General features: G+C 41.9%; 1 protein-coding gene and 1 long non-coding RNA gene across 4 annotated transcripts in view; one reads left to right on the forward strand and one right to left on the reverse strand.

Annotated features, from left to right (window-relative positions):
- The window catches only part of CPQ (carboxypeptidase Q), a 572477-nt gene that overhangs the window by 512163 nt on the left and 36513 nt on the right, over positions 1–23801 (reverse strand). The window lies entirely within an intron of this gene.
- Positions 17734–19529, forward strand: LOC120878456. Its single transcript, XR_005724546.1, has 2 exons — positions 17734–17881; positions 19065–19529. It is a non-coding gene; the product is annotated as an uncharacterized LOC120878456 (long non-coding RNA).

Below are 23801 nucleotides of genomic sequence, written 5' to 3' on the forward strand. Positions count from 1 at the left end.
ATGTTCCTGGATTCTTCCAGCAAAGGAAAGAGAAGGATTCATAAAAAGTTAAGGGAAGTGGCAGTATACAATTAAGAAAGAGATGGAGGAATTTCCTGTCATTTAGGACTCCAGGCTTCCACAGCAGAGGGCACGTGTTTGATCCTTGGTGGGGGAACTAAGATCCCACAAGAGCAGGACACGACCGAAAAAAAAAAGCAATAGGAAAGAGAATAGAGGCCTGTTGGTGGATACCAAACTGTGACGCAGCAGCTTCTAGCAGCCACAGGCCTTGAGATAGGAACAAATCCATGCAAAGACATCCCAGATGAAGAATTTGAACTCCTCTACCCCTAGAAATGGTCCCATATACTTCCTGATACCTGAAGGTCACCATTGCATAGTTTTAGACAAAATTCTTCAAATTGTCTATGGTTGCCACCCAGAAAAGCTATGTGAGAAAAGCTCTGCTTTCTGTCCTCACTCATCTTTCCTAAGGAGGATCCTTATTCCCACTCAAACACAGACATCTGTTTTGTGACAAACACAAACCTTCACTTTCATGCACTGGAGAAGGACATGGCAACCCACTCCAGTGTTCTTGCCTAGAGAATCCCAGGGACGGGGGAGCCTGGCGGGCCACCATCTCTGGGGTCACACAGAGTCAGACACGACTGAAGTGACTTAGCAGCAGCAGCACCAGGTTGTCGGTGTGCTGGATGCTAGGGTTTCAAGCATGGTTTTAAAAAACAAAGTCCCAGTTCTCAAGGACAGTAGAAGGAATGGACAAGAAAATGAATAATTAGAATATAATAAATTAAGTTGAATTTCAGTAGAGAAATTAGGTTCAAGAATGGATGTAACTCTCTTTGGGCAACTGACAACAAAATTGTCTATAGAGGATATAGAAATTGATGAAAATATAAAATTTCAGCCCCCTCCACTTTTAAGATTCTTCCCTGTTCATCCTTTTTGTCAAATCTTTAAAAGTTGAAGTTCCTTGGGACTTCCCTGGTGGTCAAGTGGCTAAGACTCTGAACTCCCAACACAGGGGGCCCAGGTTCGATCCCTGGTCAGGGGACTAGATCCCACATACCACAGCTAAAAATTTGAATGTGTCAATTTAAGAACCCACATGGGGCAACTAAGAACTCGCTCAGCCAAATAAAATAAATAAGTTTTTTTTAAAGTGAAGTTCCTCACGACTAATTAAATAAAGCTCTCTCTTTTTTTTTTAAGTCTATACTCTCTCCCTAGCCATTCATCAATACCCTCGACTTCAAATAGCATCTACAGTTTTTTGTTTGTTTGTTTGTTAGTCACTGAGTCGTGTCTGACTCTTGTGACCCCATGGACTGCACACCAAGCTTCTCTGTCCATGGAATTCTCTAATACTGGAATGAGTTGCCATTTCCTTCTCTAGGGGATCATCCCAACCCAGGAATGAAATTCACATCTCCTGCATTGCAGGCGGATTCTTTACCACCGAGCCACCAGTGTATTTTTGCTCAAATGTGTATAATCATCTCAGACCTCTTCTCTAAACCCAATAATATGTATACACAACTGTCTATTTGACATCTCCAACTGGAGATGTTTTACAGGAACTTCGACTTCAAGATTTCCAAAACTGAATGGCTCATCTTCAAAACCACAAAAGGTCACACTGATTTGTCTCCCTCCAATCTATAGAGCAACAAAATTGATTTCCTGTTTACAGTTCTTCAGTTGCTTTCCACTGCTTGTAGGATAAAACTTTAAATCTCTTCACACAGCCTGAAATCCCTGATGTCCTGCCCTCTCCTACCTCTTATGTAGGCTCTTATGCATTCTCCTACCCTTGAACTCTAGATATGTTGACTTAATCTCACATACTCCATCATGCCATGCTTTGTCACGATTCCTCTGCCTGGAAAATACACCCTCCTTGTCCCCTTTAGTTAATTCTTACTTTTTCAATTCAACCAGTATTTTCTTAAAGACATTCCTGATTCCTTGCACTAAGTCAAAATCTCAGAGAATACACTTCATAACATTACCACAATTACAAATAAATAAGACCAAACATTTATTAGTGTTAGTTGCTCAGTCATGTCCAACTCTGAGACTATGGACTGTAGCCTGCCAGGCTCCTCTGTCCACAGGGTTCTCCAGACAATACTGGAGTGGGCTGCCATTCCCTTCTGCACAGGATCTTCCTGGTCCAGGGATTGAATCCAGGTCTCCTTCATTGCAGGCAGACTCTTTACCATCTGAGCCATCATGCAGTGCAGAGAACATTTATTAAGTACCTACCATTAGAGTGAAAAAGTTGGCTTAAAGCTCAACATTCAGAAAACTAAGATCATGGCATCTGGTCCCATCACTTCATGGGAAATAGATGGGGAAACAGTGGAAAGTGTGTCAGACTTTATTTTTTGGGGCTCCAAAATCACTGCAGATGATGATGGCAGCCATGAAATTAAAAGATGCTTACTCTTTGGAAGGAAAGTATGACCAACCTAGATAGCATATTCAAAAGCAGAAACATTACTTTGCCAACAAAGGTCCGTCTAGTCAAAGCTATGGTTTTTCCAGTAGTCATGTATGGATGTGAGAGTTGGACTGTGAAGAAAGCTGAGCACCGAAGAATTGATGCTTTTGAACTGTGGTGCTGAAGATGACTCCTGAGAGTCTCTTGGACTGCAAGGAGATCCAACCAGTCCATTCTGAAGGAGATCAGTCCTGGGTGTTCATTGGAAGGACTGATGCTAAAGCTGAAACTCCAATACTTTGGCCACCTCATGTGAAGAGTTGACTCATTGGAAAAGATTCTGATGCTGGGAGGGATTGGAGGCAGGAGGAGAAGGGGACAACAGAGGATGAGATGGCTGGATGGCATCACTGACTCTATGAACATGAGTTTGGGTGAACTCCGGGAGTTGGTGATGGACAGGGAGGCCTGGGGTGCGATTCATGGGGTTGCAAAGATTCGGACACGACTGAGCAACTGAACTGAACTGATTAGACCAAACACTATTCTAGGTGATGAAGATTTAGTTAACAGAAAAGACAAGCAAAGTGTGCACTGTTTTGGAGCGATATACCTATGAAGGCAAACAGACAATGAACAAATAAACCCCCACAAAGCAAGATAATTTCAGATAATAATATGGGGACAATAAAATTCATGATGTGAGAGAGTGGCTGGGTTAGGAACAAGGCCAAAGGAAAAAGCATTGATCTATTGTTCACTATCTGCTTTTCCTGGAAGAATGGAAACTTCAAAGGACAGAGGGTTTGTCTGCTGCTATAACCCATGTGCCTGGACATAACAGATGCTCAATGAATATTTAAGTAATAAATTATGAAATATATTGCTTTCTAAATAGGACTATTTTCCAATATGCCACAGAATAGCTGCAATCTCCAGGAAGTCACATTTTTACACTACATATTACATCACCAAAATACTTGTTCAAAATCCTTGTTGAATAGAGAAATAAATGAAACAAAAACATCCACGTTTATAGGTCCCCAGGCATTTATAAGGCTCTTCATGGACCAGAATCCCTTACATAATCTACCTCTCTAAGCTGGTGATTCTTGATCTCTGAACCCAACAGTCAAACAGATGACAAGGAAGTGACATTGGTGGCTGATAACCTCTCCATTTACTAAAGCACTCTTAGGAAGTCAACACTGCACTCTTACCCAAGACAGATGGACCTTAATCTTATCAGACAGGACTAAGGGAAATAAACAATCTATATAACAAACTATAAAATTCCATTCAGAAAATCCCAACAGCCAGTGCTTAACAAACAGTATATAATCAACTAGAAGGCAACTTAAAAGTTTTATGGCTTACTTAAAGAAATTATTCATTCCCACATCCATTCTTATATTTCTTAAGATGTGGAATAATAAACTAGTTTATCTTATGGATATGAAGCATTCACTTACTCATTTGTTAACTCATTCATTCACTCCGCATTTACTGACCATCAGCCACTTCAGGTACTATGTACGATATTGGGTAGGAGATTTTACAACATGAGGAAGCAAAGCCTGTACAGCATTAGGGGCGGTGTTTGGCAAACTGACAACACGGCTTAGAAAGATGGCTGTGTGTCTAGCCAAACTTAGATGGCAAGGAGATATTTTCTATCATCTTTGCCAGAAAATATATATATAATCAAGTCTCATTATTCATGGTAGTTATACTCTATAAAGTCACCACAAGCACTGAACTATAGAATACTAAACTGAGGCTCCTAGGGAAATACAGGGTTAGGTTCCTTGTCCTCTGGTTACAAGGTTTTGGGCAACTTATCAATACATAACTTTGTTTCATGTGTGTTTCTTTTAAAGACACCATATATAACACCTCAGTCAGTCAGTGAAGTTGCTCAGTCACGTCCGACTCTTGGCAATCCCATGGACTGGAGCCTACGAGGTTACTCCATCCATGGAATTTTCCAGGCAAGATTACTGGAGCGGGTTGCCATTTCCTTCTCCAGGGGATCTTCCCAACCCGGGGATCGAACCCAGGGCTCCTGCATTGCAGGCAGACGCTTTACCATCTGAGCCACCAGTTGTTCCGGGCATAACACCTAGTGAAGCATTAACATCGAACGTGCAGCCAATAGCACTGTAACTCATGCCTGAACAAAGCCTATCTAACAAAGCGTATCTATCCTTGCCTTCCATGTAAGGCACATCACAGCCCTCTTGCTCTTGGAACGCTGGACAGCACTTCAGCACTACATTTGAGGGCCAATTTATACACTGTAATCACCCCTCAAAAAAGCACAAAAATGTGAAGAAAAAAAAAAGTGGCACAAAAGAGATCTCAGAAAAGACACTTGTTTACTGTATGAGTGAGGAGAGAAGGAAAGGGAGGGGAAGGGAAAGAATCAACCATTCGCAGGCAGGAGTCTTCTTGTTAACTGGGCAGCTCTGCAACTTGCCCTCCCTCTGGCAGCAAGGGACTAGAGCTGCTCCATCAGTTTTCAGTGGGTCACAAGGAATCTAGGCTCCAGGCAAAGTAAAGAGTGAGATGAGGAGCCAGGTGGGATGGCAGTGCCAAAGCGGGGGCCTTCTCAAAGCAAACCTTCCCCTGCACCGCTGAGCTGGGAGAAGAGGGGAGGAAACCTGGGTCAGGGCCAGTGAGTACAAGGGAAGAGATACAGTGACCGTCAGTGTACAAAAGTTCCTCGGATGGGGGAAAAGGAACTGGCCAAGAGCAAAGGCACTCAAGCCAGCCCCAAGTGGCAGGGCTCTGGCTGGCAGCATAAAAATCCCCTCTGCCAAGGTTGCCGAGGAACGCGCTCCCAAGGCTGAGAGCATGTCATTCAGAGCGTTTTCCCAGTGAAACGTGTGTGGCACATTTGGAGGCTGACAGAAGCCCTGCCTTGGGTCTCTTCTTTGGAGCTTCCTCGTGTTTCTGATCAGGACAAGAGACCCTTTTTTCATGGTTTTCATAGAATTAGATTCCAGTTAGATATGTTTAAACTTGCAAATCAAGCAGAAAAATGCTTTGAAACTGTTACTGCTTTCACTGAAAAAGTAAGTTTGGGATTTAGAAAACATCAAATGCTTAGCAGGTTTGACACGTCTAACTGCGGAAAATGACAGCTACACTGGCCATTAGTCCTTGACTTATCACGTCTGTCTTGAGTTACAGTAATGATCACTCCCCTTTTCAAGGATCCATGCTGTAGCCATCGCACTAGACACTTCCTAGAACTTATTTCATTCAATCTTCCCTCAAATCCCTGGGAGGTGTTTGCTACAACCCATCCGCATTTCACAGTTAAGGAAACTGTGCAGAAAGTAATTTGCCAAAAATCATGTGGAAAGTAAGTGGCTGAGCAAGGACCCAAATCCAAGTCAGCCTGAGTTTAATATCTGTATCCTTTCTACTCTATTGCATATAACCAGGTAATTGTATGGTCTGCATTCAATGAAACACGAACTTGAAATGGTTTTATTTTTCCCCAGTCCTTCCTGTGAGTTGTGCCAAAAAAGCACCATATACCTTATCGTCCCTTAGTAACATCGACAGACTCCAGAATTTTCGGATCATTTTCAGTTATTAGAAGAGTCTCAGTGCAGTTTTTAAGACACAGACCCATTTAATTCCTGGACTCCTGTTTCTCACCCAGTTTCAAGCTCCCCTCCTTCCACCCCTGGGGGGCAGCCCTGCTTCAGGGCAGGCCTGGACTTGGAGGAGCAGGGGCCCTGGTCTGCTCTTCTCCCCTCCTCACCCTCCAGGTGGAGAGTCCTGCTCAGTGCCCAGGGCACCTCCTCCCTTCTCCACCTTCCAGGCTTCAGTCGGCCAGTGCTTTGGAGCAGAGAGGGAGATCTGTGAGGTGACAGGGCTCGAGATCTCAGGCCGGCTGCCGGTGAGAGGCGGGCGGTCATGCGAGTGCATTCGCATGTCCACTCTGGCCGAGTCCGGTTCTCTCAGCCGCTGGAGGTCATCACGGATTTGGCAGTTTTTACCCGGAAGGTGAGTGTGGTTTACTTGGGGAGACGCGCTGCTCCGTCTCCATCTGTGACAGAGAATGCTCTCAGAGAGCTGGGCGGTATGTCTCCCTGTTGTCTCAGCCATCAGTCCACACCCCCCAGGATCTGCCCCAGCCCCTGACTAGATGTCACCTGATCATCCCAGAACCCAGGCCTCCCAGCCTGCATTCTCTGCTTCCTCTGCGGAGCCACAGGAACCATGGAAATCCCCTCCAGGGCCTTCCAGGTGGGGCGGGAGATCCCCTCTGCCTTCTTAGACCCCTTACCCTCTGGAGCCTTCTTTATCAGCTTTGGCAGACTCCCGGACCAGGCAAGAAGCAGCCACCAATTTCCAAATTCACATATAGCCCTACACTTCAGAGAGCCATGTCAGTCTCTCTCCTTCCTTCCCCATGCTTAGCTCCACTCCATGCTAATGGCAGCATCAAGAGTGGCCTCTGTTGCCCCCCATCATCCACCATCTAAAAGCCAGCGAGAGAAGCCAGGCTCCCGGACACCCCCAGGCTCTCATCCGGCAGCCCTGCCCCGTTATAGGGCTCGGAGGTCCTCAGGAAGGCCCCGTGGGGAAAGGAGGGAAACACTGCCACGCTTGGACCTTTGGTCAGCATCTCACAACTGTAACAATGCCTTCTTTCTCCTCTCTACCCCACGCTTTCTTTCCTCAGCTGAGAAAGGATGGGGGAGGTATGAGGTAACAGTTCGGAATGAGAACAGTCTGGCCACCTCTTACTGAGTTCTGGGAGAAATGTCTGACTCCACTTATTTGCATCTCATTTTACAATAAGGGGTGTTGATACATGGGCCCTTGTTACCAATTCCAAGTGACAGGAAAAGTGACATTGCATTCCACTCAATACAATGCAACAGAAGTTCTGCCTTTGAATTTGGTACCATGCCTTTCAAATGTTAACTGAACTTCAGTTCAGTTCAGTTCAGTCGCTCAGTCGTGTCCGACTATTTGTGACCCCATGAATCGCAGCACGCCAGGCCTCCCTGTCCATCACCAACTCCCAGAGTTCACTCAGACTCACGTCCATTGAGGCAGTGACACCATTCAACCATCTCATCCTCTGTCATCCCCTTCTCCTCCTGCCCCCAATCCCTCCCAGCATCAGAGTCTTTTCCGATGAGTCAACTCTTCGCATGAGGTGGCCAAAGTACTGGAGTTTCAGCTTCAGCATCAGTCCTTCCAAAGAACACCCAGGGCTGATCTCCTTTAAGATGGACTGGTTGGATCTCCTTGCAGTCCAAGGGACTCTCAAGAGTCTTCTCCAACACCACAGTTCAAAAGCATCAATTCTTTGGTGCTCAGCTTTCTTCACAGTCCAACTCTCACATCCATACATGACCACTGGAAAAACCATAGCCTTGACTAGATGGACCCTTGTTGGCAAAGTAATGTCTCTGCTTTTCAATATGCTATCTAGGTTGGTCAAACTTTCCTTCCAAGGAGTAAGCGTCTTTTAATTTCATGGCTGCAGTCACCATGTGCAGTGATTTTGGAGCCCAAAAAAATAAAGTCTGACACTGTTTCCACTGTTTCTCCATCTATTTCCCATGAAGTGATGGGATCAGATGCCATGATCTTAGTTTTCTGAATGTTGAGCTTTAAGCCAACTTTTTCACTCTCCTCTTTCATTTTCATCAAGAGGCTTTTTAGTTCCTCTTCACTTTCTGCCATAAGGGTGGTGTCATCTGCATATCTGAGGTTATTGATATTTCTCCCAACAATCTTGATTCCAGCGTGTGCTTCTTCCAGCCCAGCGTTTCTCATGATGTACTCTGCATATAAGTTAAATAAGCAGGGTGACAGTTTACAGCCTTTACATACTCCTTTTCCTATTTGGAACCAGTACTTAGTGGAGTACAAATGTGAAGCTGTGGTTATAGATTCTTTCAAAAGATGTTGAAAGTCTAGTGCCTCAGTGACAACTGTTTTTAAATGTTGTCCATCTGTCAGTGGAGTCAGAAGAATGCCACTCAATTGAAACTGATGAAGAAACATGTCCCTACTCTCCATCATTAAGTGGTGGTCCCAAATAAAAGCCAGCCATTAAAAAACCAAAAGTCCCACACCAAGGGCTTCCTCGGCCCTCAATTAACAGGGCTGACAAACTGGTGGCCAAGGCCCCAAAACTGCCAATGGGCATTTTGGTTTGAGTCACACAGCATTTTTTTAAAAAAAACTGGAAACAAGTGCCAATTCATTCAGAGGACTCACATAAACTCCAGATCTCCCAGGATGGGCCACACCGGCCGTGCACCCCACCACAGTGACAGCTGCAGAGGCTGGGTAGTGGTTCCCCCCAGAGCCTGGGCAGGAGTTCTCCAGTCCATGACCTGCCCCCTTCAGTAACTTGTGCCATCCTGGCCCCCAGAGATGCTTGTTTATATGTCATGGCCAGCTTCTTCTGCCTGCTCCCTCTGCAAATGCTTTTTTTTTTAAACTCAATTAATCTTGCATCAAAACTTTAAGTAATCAAATAAATTCACCCCATATTTTCCCTTAGTCTCTTCCTTGGCTTCTATTCTCTACCAGAACCACAGCTCACAAAAGATTAAACCCCTTCCATACAGTGGAGCCCAGAAGTCCCTGACCCCATACTTCACTGACTATGGGAGTCAGAGCTCTGCTCTCCCCTTCTCTGGAAGTCTCACTAACAGAAGCACCCCGTGAAGGAGACACCCAGAGGGAAAATGTCCCTCTTCCTGTCAATTACACTTAGCCCGACTTGTCCAGATCCTGTCCACCTTGGCAGTTTCATGGGGCCGCTCACTCTTCCATTTCTAGTCCCTGCCTCTAAGCTCTCTCCTTCCAGGCTCTTACCTGGTGCTAAAGTCCTCTCTGCCTGGTCACAGAGTTATCTGAGTGGACCACCTGCTTGGACTGCCACTCGTTCTGTCCCTCCCACTCGTTACCAGTATGGCTCCGTTTCCTCACCACCCCCCTCCTCCTAACTCTCTGCCACATGCCTGTCACTGCCCTCCATCCCGCCACACGCCCACTGCTGAGATGTGTTATTACACATCAAGAACTCCAAATTGCCGAAAGGCTCTTCTCCTTGACCTCTCTCAGCTTTGGGATTTCATAGGTCAAGTCATGCTTCTCAAAATTTTTTTCCTAGTTGAGCCCCAGTGACCCCAATCTATCCTGGTTTTCCCATCTCTAGCGGCTCCCTCTCTGTATTTTTGACAGTATTAAGGCCAAGTCTCACAACAAAATGAATGCTGGCTCTCACTGTGAAGTACAGTTAAAAAAAAAAAAACCTCACAGGCTGTGGAAGGCTCATCCTTTACTAAGAACTACAACTTCAGTACTTCCCTGGTGGTCCAGTGCTTAGGACTCCATGCTTCCACTGCAGGGGGTATGGGTTTGATTGCTGGTGGAGGAACTAGGATCTCACAAGGCATCCAGAGGCAAAAAAAAAAAAACAATAACATCTTTATTCAGGACACTCCTCATATTCATGTACCAGCCAATCGGCAGTCTTGCACTCCCACTGAAAGCCTGAAGGAATCCAGGCAGACCAGACCATTCATGTGTTGTTTCAAGCCTGTCTTAGGTACATTCCTCCCTTTACCAATGCCACAGTCACCGATGGAATGCTCTCCTTGTCGGTCATATTGCATCCAGCCTTTCAGATTCACTTCAAGATCCATTTCCCAGAGACAACGCAAACCACAGAGTCCTTGCCCTTCTCCAAAATTACAGGACTTATTAACAGCATCACTGTCTTGAATTTAATCATATGCAAGTGTATGTTTTTATAAATCCCAGCTCCTTTACTGGTTTCTAAAGGAAATCTACTCAACAAACGTTTATTGTGATTTTTATGGTTATTACTGATGTATATCAGTTCAGTTCAGTCGCTCAGTCGTGTCCGACTCTTTGAGACCTCATGAATCGCTGCACACCAGGCCTCCTTGTCCATCATCAACTCCCAGAGTTCACTCAGACTCATGTCCATCGAGGCAGTGATGCCATCCAGCCATCTCATCCTCTGTCGTCCCCTTCTTCTCCTGCCCCCAATCCCTCCCAGCATCAGAGTCTTTTCCAATGAGTCAACTCTTCGCATGAGGTGGCCAAAGTACTGGAGTTTCAGCTTCAGCATCATTCCTTCCAAAGAAATCCCAGGGCTGATCTCCTTCAGAATGGACTTCTTGGATCTCCTTGCAGTCCAAGGGCCTCTCAAGAGTCTTCTCCAACACCACAGTTCAAAAGCATCAATTCTTCAGCACTCAGCCTTCTTCATAGTCCAACTCTCACATCCATACATGACCACAGGAAAAACCATAGCCTTGACTAGACGTACCTTAGTCGGCAAAGTAATGTCTCTGCTTTTGAATATGCTATCTAGGTTGGTCATAACTTTTCTTCCAAGGAGTAAGCGTCTTTTAATTTCATGGCTGCAGTCCCCATCTGCAGTGATTTTGGAGCCCAAAAAAATAAAGTCTGACACTGTTTCCACTGTTTCCCCATCTATTTCCCATGAAGTGATGGGACCGGATGCCATGATCTTCATTTTCTGAATGTGAGCTTTAAGCCAACTTTTTCACTCTCCTCCTTCACTTTCATCAAGAGGCTTTTTAGTTCTTCTTCACTTTCTGCCATAAGGGTGGTGTCATCTGCATATCTGAGGTTATTGATATTTCTCCCAGCAATCTTGATTCCAGCTTGTATTTCTTCCAGTCCAGCATTTCTCATGATGTACTCTGCATAGAAGTTAAATAAGCAGGGTGACAATATACAGCCTTGACGTACTCCTTTTCCTATTTGGAACCAGTCTGTTGTTCCATGTCCAGTTCTAACTGTTGCTTCCTGACCTGCATACATTTTCTCAAGAGGCAGGTCAGGTGGTCTGGTATTCCCATCTCTCTCAGAATTTTCCACAGTTTACTGTGATCCACACAGTCAAAGGCTTTGGCATAGTCAAGAAAGCAGAAATAGATGCTTTTCTGGAACTCTCTTGCTTTTTCCATGATCCAGCGGATGTTGGCAATTTGATCTCTGGTTCCTCTGCCCTTTCTAAAACCAGCTTGAACATCAAGAAGTTCACGGTTCACGTATTGCTGAAGCCTGGCTTGGAGAATTTTGAGCATTACTTTACTAGCGTGTGAGATGAGTGCAATTGTTTGGTAGTTTAGAGAAAAGAAAGGGTCACATTTCAGAAAACGGAGAATTTCACATGAAAAAATCCTCTTTTGGCATTCCTCTCCCTAAAGCCATCTCTCATACCACCATCAATGACCCTCTTGATCCTCCTGCTTTTTAAATTTGTTCTTGCAGAAACTTGAGGACCTGCCAGGCCTTGGAGCCTAACTCTTGCCCAAACGTATCGAAGCATCATCTCAAAAAAGGCATTTCTCCAAGTAAAGTAATTCTTATACTAGTTACCAGAATGTTCCACTTTTTAAACTAACTTTTAAAACTTGTATTATTGTTCAAATGTAGTTCTTAAGTCCTTAATCAAATTATAAACATTTTGAGGAATACTGGTAACTAGTAGTAAGTAAGTGCTAGTCGCTCAGTTGTGCCTGACTGTGCCAGTTGTGCCCCACTCTTTGCGACCCCGGGGACTGCAGCCCACCAGGCTCCTCCATCTCACTGCCCTGTGGACTTTGCTCTCTCAAGTGACTTCTGTTCTCCCACTTACAGATGATTCCAAGATGCCCCACCCAGCCTAACCAACACAGCTGCCTATCTTACTGCAGCCACTCAAAATAACTTCACCTGAATCTCCAATTTCACTTCAGAGTCAGCTAAACCAAAACCAAACAAATTCTCCCTCAAAACTGACTTCCTGTTTTCAAATTCCCCATTTCTATTACTACAGTTATTATTCTCCACAATTCTTAATCCCAAATTTTAAGTCATCTTTAACTCATCTGTGGCTCCTATATTTAGTCAGTCTCCATACCCTGTGTGTATTAGCCAGGGTTCTCCAGAAAAACAAAGATTTATTATAAGATATTGGTTCACACCATTTTGGGGCTAACAGGTCCAAAATCTGCAGAGAGTTGACTGATGTCCCAGTTTGTGTATCAAGGTTAGTTCAGTTCAGTTGCTCAATGATGTCTGACTCTTTGTGACCCCATGGACTGCAGCACGCCAGGCCTCCCTGTCCATCACCAACTCCCAGAGTTTACTCAAACTTGTGTGCATTAAGTCGGTGATGCCATCCAACCATCTCATCCTCTGTCGTCCCCTTCTCCTCCTGCCTTCAATCTTTCCCAATATCAGGGTCTTTTACAATGAGTTAGTTCTTTGCATCATGTGATCAAAGTATTGGAGTTTCAGCTTCAGCCTCAGTCCTTTCAATGAATATTCAGGACTGATTTCCTTTAGGATTGACTGGTTTGATATCCTTGCTGTCCAAGAGACTCTCAAGAGTCTTCTCCTATACCACAGTTCAAAAGCATCAATTCTTTGGTGCTCAGCTTTCTTTATAGTCCAACTCTCACATCCATACATGAATACTGGAAAAAACCATAGCTTTGACTAGATGGACCTTTGTTGGCAAAGTAATGCCTCTGCTCTTTACTATGCTGTCTAGGTTGGTGATAGCTTTTCTTCCAAGGAGCAAGCAAGTGTCTTTTAATTTCATGGCTGCAAGTTACCATCTGCAGTGATTTTGCAACCCTAGGTCAGCTTTTCCTAATCCCTGCCATTATCAGGAGAGACCGCGAGAGTCTGAACAAGTCAACAACTATAGCATTCAAAAGAGGCGGGCATACCTCATTTCCCTTGCGTTAGACGTATAAACCTGTGTCACAGCTCAAACAGGGCTGCACGAAGATGTCAGAAGTGAGCACCGGTGGCTACTGATCTGAGACAAAACTAGCCGAGGACAGTTTTCCAAACTTCCCAACCTGATGGAAAGAAGCAACCACCCCTTGTTTGGAATGATGACAGTAGAGACACGAAGTAGCAGCAGATTTTCTGGACCAGAGTTAGCACAGAAGAAAGCAGGTAGCTGGGAATAGGTAACAAATCAAACGTACAAGCCATATTTTCAGAAAGCTGATGATGAAGCATTGAGGAAGAAAGTAAAAGCTAAAAGACCATACTCTCCAATCAAATCCTGCGTCACAGGGATATCTGCTGTTAGCCTGGAACACCACAGTGGTCCCTCTCCCTTACAAACCTTACACAAGTAACTGCTATGGAATGAACATGCCTCATTTAAGGAGGGCTATAAAAAATGAGGGAAGGGAAACCTTTGGTGGTCCATGGTTAGGACTCAGAGCTTTCACTGCCAGGGAGGTTCGATCCTGGTCAGAAAACTTAAGATCCAGCAAACCATGCCGCACAGCCACGTAAAATTTAAAAATTACATAAAAGTCACAAAGGAGAAAAAAAAAAGTGACTTAAAAAAATATTGGGACAGAACAGATAAAAAATGTGGCCAGATATAACTTCACAAAATCAAAAATAAGCAAATGCCTCTATAAAACAAAAACTCTATGTAAACATACAGGAGCTTAAGTTAAATAAACCAAGTCAATAGAAAGAGATTAATTATGTATTGACAGAATTCATCAACAGAAGAGAAAAAAAAATCATCAGAGAAATGAAAATCATTTTAGAGACAGCCCAAAGAGACTGCTAAAAATAGTAAGGATCAGGAAGCACGCAAACGAGAACATTGATCAGAATGAAATGTAAATGCAATTTTAAAATATTTACAACAAAATTATAATTTTCAAACAATTACAGCAAAAATGAAATATATGGAATCCAAAAAGTGGAATCAAACATATGCATAGACAGTATCTCCAAAGCACATAATCAAAGCAATGAAACAGATAGGATTCAATCCATATTTATTTCCCGATCTGGAGAAAAATTCTCAAGGAAATACATCAAGACCAAGTATCCAAAAGAACTGTTGCTGAAGTATAACGACAGCTGACAAACATTTTTTGAGCATGCTAAGTCGCTTCAGTTGTGTCCGACTCTGTGCGACCTCCTCCGTCCCTGGGATTCTCCAGGCAAGAATGCTAGAGTGGGTTGCCATTTCCTTCTCCAATGCATGAAAGTGAAAAGTGAAAGGAAAGTCACTCAGTCATGTCTGACTCTTCACGACCCCATAGACAGAAACCCACCAGGCTCCTCCGTCCATGGGATTTTCCAGGCAAGAGTAGTGGAGTGGGGTGTGGAAGGACCCAAATTGATTCTCTCTCTCCTCTTCACCATCCTTAGAAGAAACTGCTAGTATATTAACTTCAGCTAATCAAGAAATAAATGAAAAAAATTCCAACAAAAAATGACTAACAGCAGTACTGAATTCACTATAACTAAGAACAAAACAAATAAAGAGATTATGATTATAGGATAGAATTACTGTGTTATAAGCCATAACATGCAGAAAAGTATATTAACAAGTAAAGGAGCAAAGCAACACTTTTTTTTTTTTCTCCTTTGTGACTTTTATGTAATTTTTAAATCTCCTTCTGCTGGTTTCCCCATCTTAAGGAAGCAGGGATAGCTGCTGGTTTCCCCATCTTAAGGAAGCAGGGATAGATAGCTGACACCAATGTGTAGGTCCTACCTGCACAAATCTATTCTCCCCAGCTGCTTCTTCAGCAGAGCTAGGAGGGGCTCTCCTCACTTTTGAGGAATGGTCTAAGCCAGGCTTTGTAAGTCTGTTTGCCTTAACAGTTAATGCCTTAGCATGAACATGTGGTTCAGTTCTAGCCAATGAGGGATAAGGAAACATTTGTTTCTTTGCTCTTGAGAAGAAATGTGAGAAGGCAAAACAGCACTGTTTTTCTGTCTCTTGCCTCAGCTTCATAGCTACTCCATCCCTGTAATGGAACCAAAAAGAGATAACCATGAAGATACAGCCTACATGCTAAGGAATGCAAAGTGGAAAGATGCAAAAACCCAAGGTCCTAAAGACACTACTGAGATACTATAACTATCCTATATCTGGACATTTGTTACTGAGATAACATGTCTTTATCGATTAAGCGATCATTAGATTTGCTGACAGTTTTCAGTTACTCATTGATGAAAATATTCTGATATACTAGAGGTCAAAAGATATCTTTTAAAACTGACAAATCAAGCTTTAGAATTAAATGTTTAAAATGTATATAACATATTTAAATGTAGAATTATATTTAAATAGATATAAAGAAATATAACACTATTAATTTGGCGGTGAAGGTAGTGGAAAGAAGTGGAAATAGCCAAGTTCAACAATGTTCATAGGGAGAAGAGAGAGAAATATGTAAAGATGATCACAAGGGTAACTACTAGAACAAAAATACAAATCTTCCAAATTATCATAAAGTACACACACAACCCAACAAAGCAGTTTACCCAACTAAACTGTATTTAATTCATATTGTAAATTTAAAAACAAACAAAAAGATGACAGAACTAAAAGCAAACATTTATTTCCATAAACACATATAACTTAAACTTAACTATTAACAGAAAAAAGAGACTGTTAGACTGACTCTCAAAGCAAAATCCAGCTATCTGCTGCATATAAGAGGAGAGCTTTAGATGCAGGAAAAAAAGGTTGAAGATGAAAGGAAGAGTAAAGGCTCTAAAAAGCAATAGCAAATAAAAAGAAAGCAAGGTTCATGATATTAATATCAGATGAGTTTGAATGTAAAGTAAAATACATTAACTGAAAAAAAAGCTTTATAATGTTAAATAGTACAATCCAATATGAAGATTAAGTGCTACAAATATCTACATATCCATCAATATAGCATTGCTATCCATAAAGAAAAATCTATTTTAAAAAATACAAGTTTTAAACTAGAAAATATAATCTCAGCAACAGGAAACTTTGATTCTTTTCTTTCAGTACATGACAGAACAGACAAAATATATCTCAGAATTTAGAAAAGATAAATAAAATGATGTACCGCTAAGTGATATGCTCAGAAAATAGAGAACACACCTTCTTTCAAGTTCCCAAGATACATTTACAAAACTATCTGGAAACAAAGAAAACTTTAGCAAGTTCCAAAAAAGTAGAAACAGCATAGATATCTGTGATCACAATGCAATAAAACTTTAAAATAACAAAACTAGAACATAAAAAATATTCTACCATGAGGTATCTTAAAATTCTGTTAACTTTTTGAACCCTCTTACACTATAGGTGGGAATGTAAGCTGGTATAGCCACTATGGAAAACAGAATGAAAGTTTCTCATAAAAATAAAAATAGAATTTACCATATGATTCAGCAATTCAGCTACTGGGAATATACCTAGATAAACTATAGCTCAAAAAGACACATGCACCCCTATGTTCATAGCAGCGCTGTTCACAAACATGGAAGCAACCTAAATGTCCATCTACAAACAAACAGATAAAGAAGCTGTGGTGCATATATTCAATGGAATACTACTCAGCCAGGAAAAAAAAGCCATCTGCAGCAACATGAATGAAACTAGAGATTACCATACTAAGTGAAGTAAGTCAGAAAAAGACAAATATCATATGATACCAGTTATACGTGGAATCTAAAATATGGTATGAGTGAATCTATCCACAAACAGACTTATACAGAAACAGACTCAGAGAGAACAGACTTGTGGTGCCAAGGGGGAGGGAGAGGGAGGGGGTGGATTGGGAGTCTGGGGCTGTAGATGCAAACTCTCACAGTCAGAATGGGTAAGCAACAATGTTCTAATGTACAGCACAGGGAACTACATTCAACATCCTGTGATAAGTCATAATGGAAAAAAAATACTAAAAAGTGTACATATGTGTATAAACGAGTCATTTCGCTGTACAGCAGATATTGGTACAACATTGTAAGTCAATTATACTTCAATATAAATAAATAAAATGTTATTGCTAAAGTTTTCTTTGCTTCCAAATATGATGTAACTGATATCATATTTCAAAGATGATACCAAAATTGAAGCTGTAGAGGGACTTCCCTGGTGGTCCAGTGGTTCAGAATCTGCCTTGCAATGCAGGGGATGCAAGAAGTTGAGGAATTACAATCCCAGTGCTGCAGAGCAACTAAGCAGGGCACCACAGCTACTGTAGCCTGTGTGTTCTGGAGCCAGTGAGCCACAACTACTGAGCCCACGTGACACAACTAGAGTCACACACTGCAACCAAATGTCCTGTATGACTCAGTGAAGATTCCCACATGCTGCAACTAAGGCCTGATGCAGCCAAACCCAGAAAGAAATTAATTTCTCAAAAACAGAAGATGTAGGATATCTAGAAAATAATGATTAAAAAAAAAGAACTATATGGATTGAAGCAAGAGAGTTCCAGAACAACATCTGTTTCTGCTTTATTGACTATGCCAAAGCCTTTGACTGTGTGGATCACAATAAACTGTGGAAAATTCTGAAAGAGATGGGAATACCAGACCACCTGACTGCCTCTTGAGAAATCTGTATGCAGATCAGGAAGCAACAGTTAGAACTGGACATGGAACAACAGACAGGTTCCAAATAGGAAAAGGAGTACATCAAGGCTGTATATTGTCACCCTGCTTATTTAACTTCTATGCAGAGTACATCATGAGAAAAACTGGACTGGAAGAAACACAAGCTGGAATCAAGATTGCCGGGAGAAATATCAATAACCTCAGATATGCAGATGACACCACCCTTATGGCAGAAAGTGAAGAAGAACTAAAAAGCCTCTTAATGAAAGTGAAAGAGGAGAGTGAAAAAGTTGGCTAAAAGATCAACATTCAGAAAACAAAGATCATGGATTCCGGTCCCATCACTTCATGGGAAATAGATGGGGAAACAGTGTCAGACTTTATTTTTCTGGGCTCCAAAGTCACTGCAAATGGTGATCGCACCATGAAATTAAAAGATGCTTACTCCTTGGAAGGAAAGTTATGACCACCCTAGAGAGCATATTAAAAAGCAAAGACATTACTTTGCCAACAAGGGTCCATCTAGTCAAAGCTATGGTTTTTCCTGTGGTCATGTATGGATGTGAAAGTTGGACTGTGAAGAAAGCTGAGTGCCGAAGAATTGATGATTTGAACTGTGGTGTTGGAGAAGACTCTTGAGAATCCCTTGGACTGCAAGGAGATCCAACCAGTCCATTCTGAAGGAGATCAGGCTGGGTGTTCATTGGAAGGACTAATGCAAAAGCTGAAACTCCAATACTTTGGCCACCTCATGCGAAGGGTTGACTCATTGGAAAAGACCCTGATGCTGGGAGGGATTGGGGGCAGGAGGAGAAGGGGATAACAGAGGATGAGATGGCTGGATGGCATCACCAACTCCATGAACATGAGTTTGAGTAAACTCTGAGTTGGTGATGGACAGGGAGGCCTGGCGTGCTGTGATGCATGGGGTCGCAAAGAGTCAGACACGACTGAGCGACTGAACTGAACTGAACTGATGTGGATTGAAACACTGTTTAGAAAAACAGGGTAACTAGATTATCTAGACAATACAGCCAAAATATTAAGAAACAAGGATGAATGAAAAAGATAATTTAAGCACTCAAGAAGGCAAAATAAAAGAAAAGAAAGATATGACATCAGGAAGAAATTAATAAAAATAAAAGTTGAAATTAATAAATTAGAAAAAGAACATCACAGAATTAATAAGTAAATCCAAGAACTGTTTCTTGGGTGAAGAGGGAGTGGCAAATACAAAAGAAAACCTTTAATTTGCTTTTTTTTTTTTTTTTTAGTTAGAAGGAAAGAAACAATGATGGGAAAATAACAAAGCATAAGAAATTAAAATCCTAAAACACCATTTTGGTCATTCAATGTGAGTAAATTTGAGAACTAAGATGAAACAGATTATTTACTAAGAAATCTACCCCAGATAGGAATGAAAATTTAACAGACTAATGTCCATAGAAAAAGTAGGACAAATTGTCAAATATTTACTCCTACAAAAATAGTTCAAAACACAGTTTGTTTTACAAGAGAAATTCTGCCAAATCCTTAAGTGGATAAGCCCAATGCCATTTAAAGTGTTTCAGAGCATAGAAAAAGAAGAAAAGCCTCAAAATTATGTTTATGAAGATATAAACCTCCAATAAAGATAGTGTAGAAAAAACAAAACTACAGCTCAAATTCATTTTATGAATATTTGAATATTCATAAACATTCATACATATTTCATACATATTTCATTTTACAAACATTAGACAAATATTGTAAACAGAATCCAGGATCACATTAAAATATATCATGCCATTACAAAGGAGAGTTTATTCCCAAAATAAAAGAGTAATTTTATAATTAAAATTGATTAAATAATTTTGCATATTAATAATATAATAAAGAAAATTAAATGACCACCTCTATAGACTACAAAAAGCTTTTACTTAGGGGCTAATGTTCATTCAAATGGTGGCACAAAGGCAGAATGGCTTGAGCCAGGTCCTTGGCAGGAGCTCCAAGACAAGAAAGTTTAGTGTAGTCAGTCAGAATTGGTGGCAGTGTATGTATTAATCACTCAGTCATGTCTCACTCTTTGGGACCCCATGTACTGTAGCCCACCAGGCTCCTCTGTCCATGGAATTCTCCAGACAAGAGAACTGGAGTGGGTTGCCATTTCCTCCTCCAATTGGTGGCATTCAGGATAATAAGAAACACAGGAATGGTACACTGAAAACTCTTTTGAGATCACGGTTTTCTCACCAGTTTGGAGGGCTATTGAACCAAGGCGGCCCTGTAACACAAGCTGCCAGAAGCTAGAAAAAGACTAATGGTGCCATAGCTCCTGCCCCTGAGGCTGCTGGTGGCCCTGCACACTTGGAGCCACCAGAGTCCCCACTATCTAAGCAGCTGTCACTTCCATACTCTCATGAGGCATACTCTCAGGTCTCACTGGGGCAGAGGTGCCAGAGGCTAGAGGGCAAAATCTCCTGTGCTCGTGGCTACCAGTTCCCCTGTGTACGTGGCAGTGCCGGGGTCCCTATGATCCAAGAAGCTGCACCACGGTCACACCTGGCCCCCACTGAGGCAGACCCAAGTCCTCCAGGGCAGCCTCGGGAGCACCCTCAAAAGTGACAGTACTGGTCGCTTGCATGCATGCATGCTAAGTTGCTTCAGTCGTGTCCGACTCTGTGCGACCCCATGGACAGCAGCCCACCAAGCTCCTCTGTCCACGGGATTCTTCAGGCAAGAACACTGGAGTGGGTTGCCATTTCCTTCTCCAATGCATGCCTGCATGCTACGTCGCTTCAGTCGTGTCTGACTCTTTGTGACCCCATGGACCGCAACCCACCAGGCTCCTCTGTCCATGGGATTCTCCAGGTAAGAATACTGGAGCAGGTTGCTATTTCCCCCTCCAGGGGATCTTCCCAACCCAGGGATCAATCCCCGGTCTCCTGCATTGCAGGCAGCTTCTTTACCACAGAGTTGGGGATAAAACCACAATTGAACTCCAGGGTCAGGGAGGTTAAGGAAGAGGATCGAGAACTGTTTCACCAGCTGTACGAGCGGCAGATTAAGTCCACGCAATCAACCAGGCAGCCTCTGTGTCTATGGAACATATAAAAGGACAATGAGAGTTACCACAAAAGAAAACACCCTAGCTCTGGCAGCAGTGGACACTGGAGGCAAGAACATGCAGGGGAAGGGCCGGATTAGAGTCTGAGCTGTCCCCACAGCAGGTATAGAGACCAGCCCAGTCCTGGAGGGCAATCTAGGGAGGGGACAGTAGACTGACTCAGCTTTGAGGGAAAGGAAGCTGATAGCTGAGATCCGAGAACATTTATGATTATTCTTGTCTTTTGAATCACTCTGTAGTTGCTTCTGGATTTTTGTTCTTTTTTTTTCCCTCTGTTGCTGTAGTTGTTGATTTTATTATTATTGTTAACTTTATTTAAGCTTTTGAGAACTTTTTATTAAATCAGTTTTTATTTCCTTTATATACTTCTACCTCTAAGTTGGCTTTTTGAACTTCTGTGCAGTTTTTTTTTATCTTTTTTATTAGTTTGCTTGTTTTTCTTATTGTTCTTTTCCTGCTGTAGGTATTCTTTAATATATATACGTCTTTTTTATACACTTCTGCTTAACTTTGCTTTTCTATTTTTTTTCCTTCCTTTTCTGTCTTTATCTCACCATGTTTGTTAGTTTGTTTTGTTTTCCTTGCTTTATTCCCCCGTTGGCACTCTGCTTTGGTCTTATTTTCTGGTTTATGTTTTAGTTTGTTTCGTTTTTAATTGGTCAATAAAATTTTTGCTTTCTTTTGCTCACCAGGTCACTCTCTTGTACTTTCCTTTCTTTGGACTATTTTGGTTTTGTTTCTGTGTGTGTGTGTGTGTGTGTGTGTGTGTGTGTGTGTTCCTTTGTTGTTATTATTTGTCTGATTTTGTATTTATCATTTGTCTGGGGTTTGTTTTTTCTTTCTTGTTTTATTTTTTATTTTTATGTATTTGTTTTAAACGCCTTTATTGCCATAACAAACAGCTTATGGAATCTCGGTCTTCCTGCCACAGACTGGCCTGAGCCTTTGGAGTGGGAATGCTGAGTCTAGGACATTAGGCTGCCAGAGAACGCCGGACCCCAGGGAGTGTTAATTAGTGAGAACTCCCACGAAGGCCTCCACCTATACCCAAGACCAGGCATCACCTAACTGTCAGCAACACCCACTGCAGAATGCCTCAACCAAACAACAAGCAAGACAAAGACAGAAACCCAGTCATCAGCAGACAGGCTTCCCACAGACACCCCAAAACATACCAGCTGACACAGCACTGTCCATCAGAGGGGAAAAACAACCTTACCTCCTCCCACCAGGAACACAGGCGCAAGTCCCTCCCCACACGAAGCTTACACAACTCACTAGAACAATCTCATCCACTGAGGGCAGAGACCAAAAAGAAGAAGGAATGCAACACAAAAGCCTGAGAAAAGGAGACCACAAGCAGAGAAAACTGACAAGACAGAGAAATACTCAACAAATGAAGGAACCAGGTAAAAACTTACAGACCAAATAAACGAAGAGGAAATAGGCAAAACTGTCTGAAAGTTATTCAGAGTAATGAGAGTAAAGATGATCTAAAACCTCAAAAACAGAATGGAGAAAACAGAAGAGTCAATTAACACATTTAACATGGACCTAGAAGAAATAAACTGAGAACAACATAATTGCTGAAATTAGAAGTACTTTAGAAGGAATCGATAGCAGAATAACTGAGGCAGAAGAACGGTAAGTCCACTGAAAGATAGAATGGTCGAAATAATTGCTGAAGAGCAGAATAAAGGAAAAAGAATGAGAAGAACTGAGGGCATTCTCAGGGACCTCTGGACAATATTAAACTCACCAACACTTGAACCCCAGAAGAAGAGAAAAAGAAACGGTTTGAGAAATTTTTTGAAGAAATTATAGTTGAAAACTTCCCCAATAAGGGAAAGGAAATAGTCAATCAAGTCCAAGAAGTGCAGAGAGTCCCATACAGGATAAATCCAAGAAGAGACATGCCGAGACACAACTAATGAAGATTAAACACAAAGAAAGAATATTAAAAGCAGCAAGGAAAAACAACAAGCAACATACAAGGGAAACTCGATAAGATTAATAGCTGATCTTTTGGCAGAAACTCTGCAGGCCAAAATGGAATGGTAGGATATATTTAAAGTTCTGAAAGGGAAAAATATAAAACCAAGATTACTCTACCTGACAAGGATTTCATTCAAAATTGATTGAGAAATCAAAAGCTTTTCAGACAAGAGACAGAACAAGATAGAAAGCCTGGAGTTAAACCCATGCACCTATGGGCACCTTATCTTTGACAAAGGAGGAAATAATGTACAATGGAGAAAAGATAGTCTCTTCAATAAGTGGTGCCGGGAAAAGTGGACAGCTACATGTAAAAGAATGAAATTAGAACACTTTCTAACACCATACACAAAGATAAACTCAAAAATGGACCTAAATGTAAGACCAGAAACTATAAAACTCTTAGAGAAAGCATAGTCATAAATTCATTAAGGATTCTCATAAGTCAATAAGAAAAGTACAATAAAGCTTTTTAAAAATATTTAATTTTATTGGCATACAGTCAATTTGCAATGTTGTGTTAGTTCCAGATGTGCAGCAAAGTGATTCAGTTATAGATATACATACATTCATTCTTTTTTAGATTCTTTTCTCATATACAGAATACTGAGTAGAGTTCTGTACCATTTAGCAGGTCCTTGCTGGTTATTTATCTCATATATAGTAGTATGTGTGTTCGTCCCAAGCTCCTGATTTATCCCTCCCCTTCACCTCTCCCCTTTGGTAACCATAAGTTTATTTTCAGTGTCTGTAAGTCTGTTTCTGTTTTGTCAATAAGTTCATTTCTATCTTTTTTCTTTAAATAGATTCCACATGTGAGTG

The sequence above is a fragment of the Oryx dammah genome, unplaced genomic scaffold, assembly GCF_014754425.2.
Source record: "Oryx dammah isolate SB20612 unplaced genomic scaffold, SCBI_Odam_1.1 HiC_scaffold_19, whole genome shotgun sequence".
In the NCBI taxonomy this organism is placed as follows: Eukaryota; Metazoa; Chordata; class Mammalia; order Artiodactyla; family Bovidae; genus Oryx; species Oryx dammah.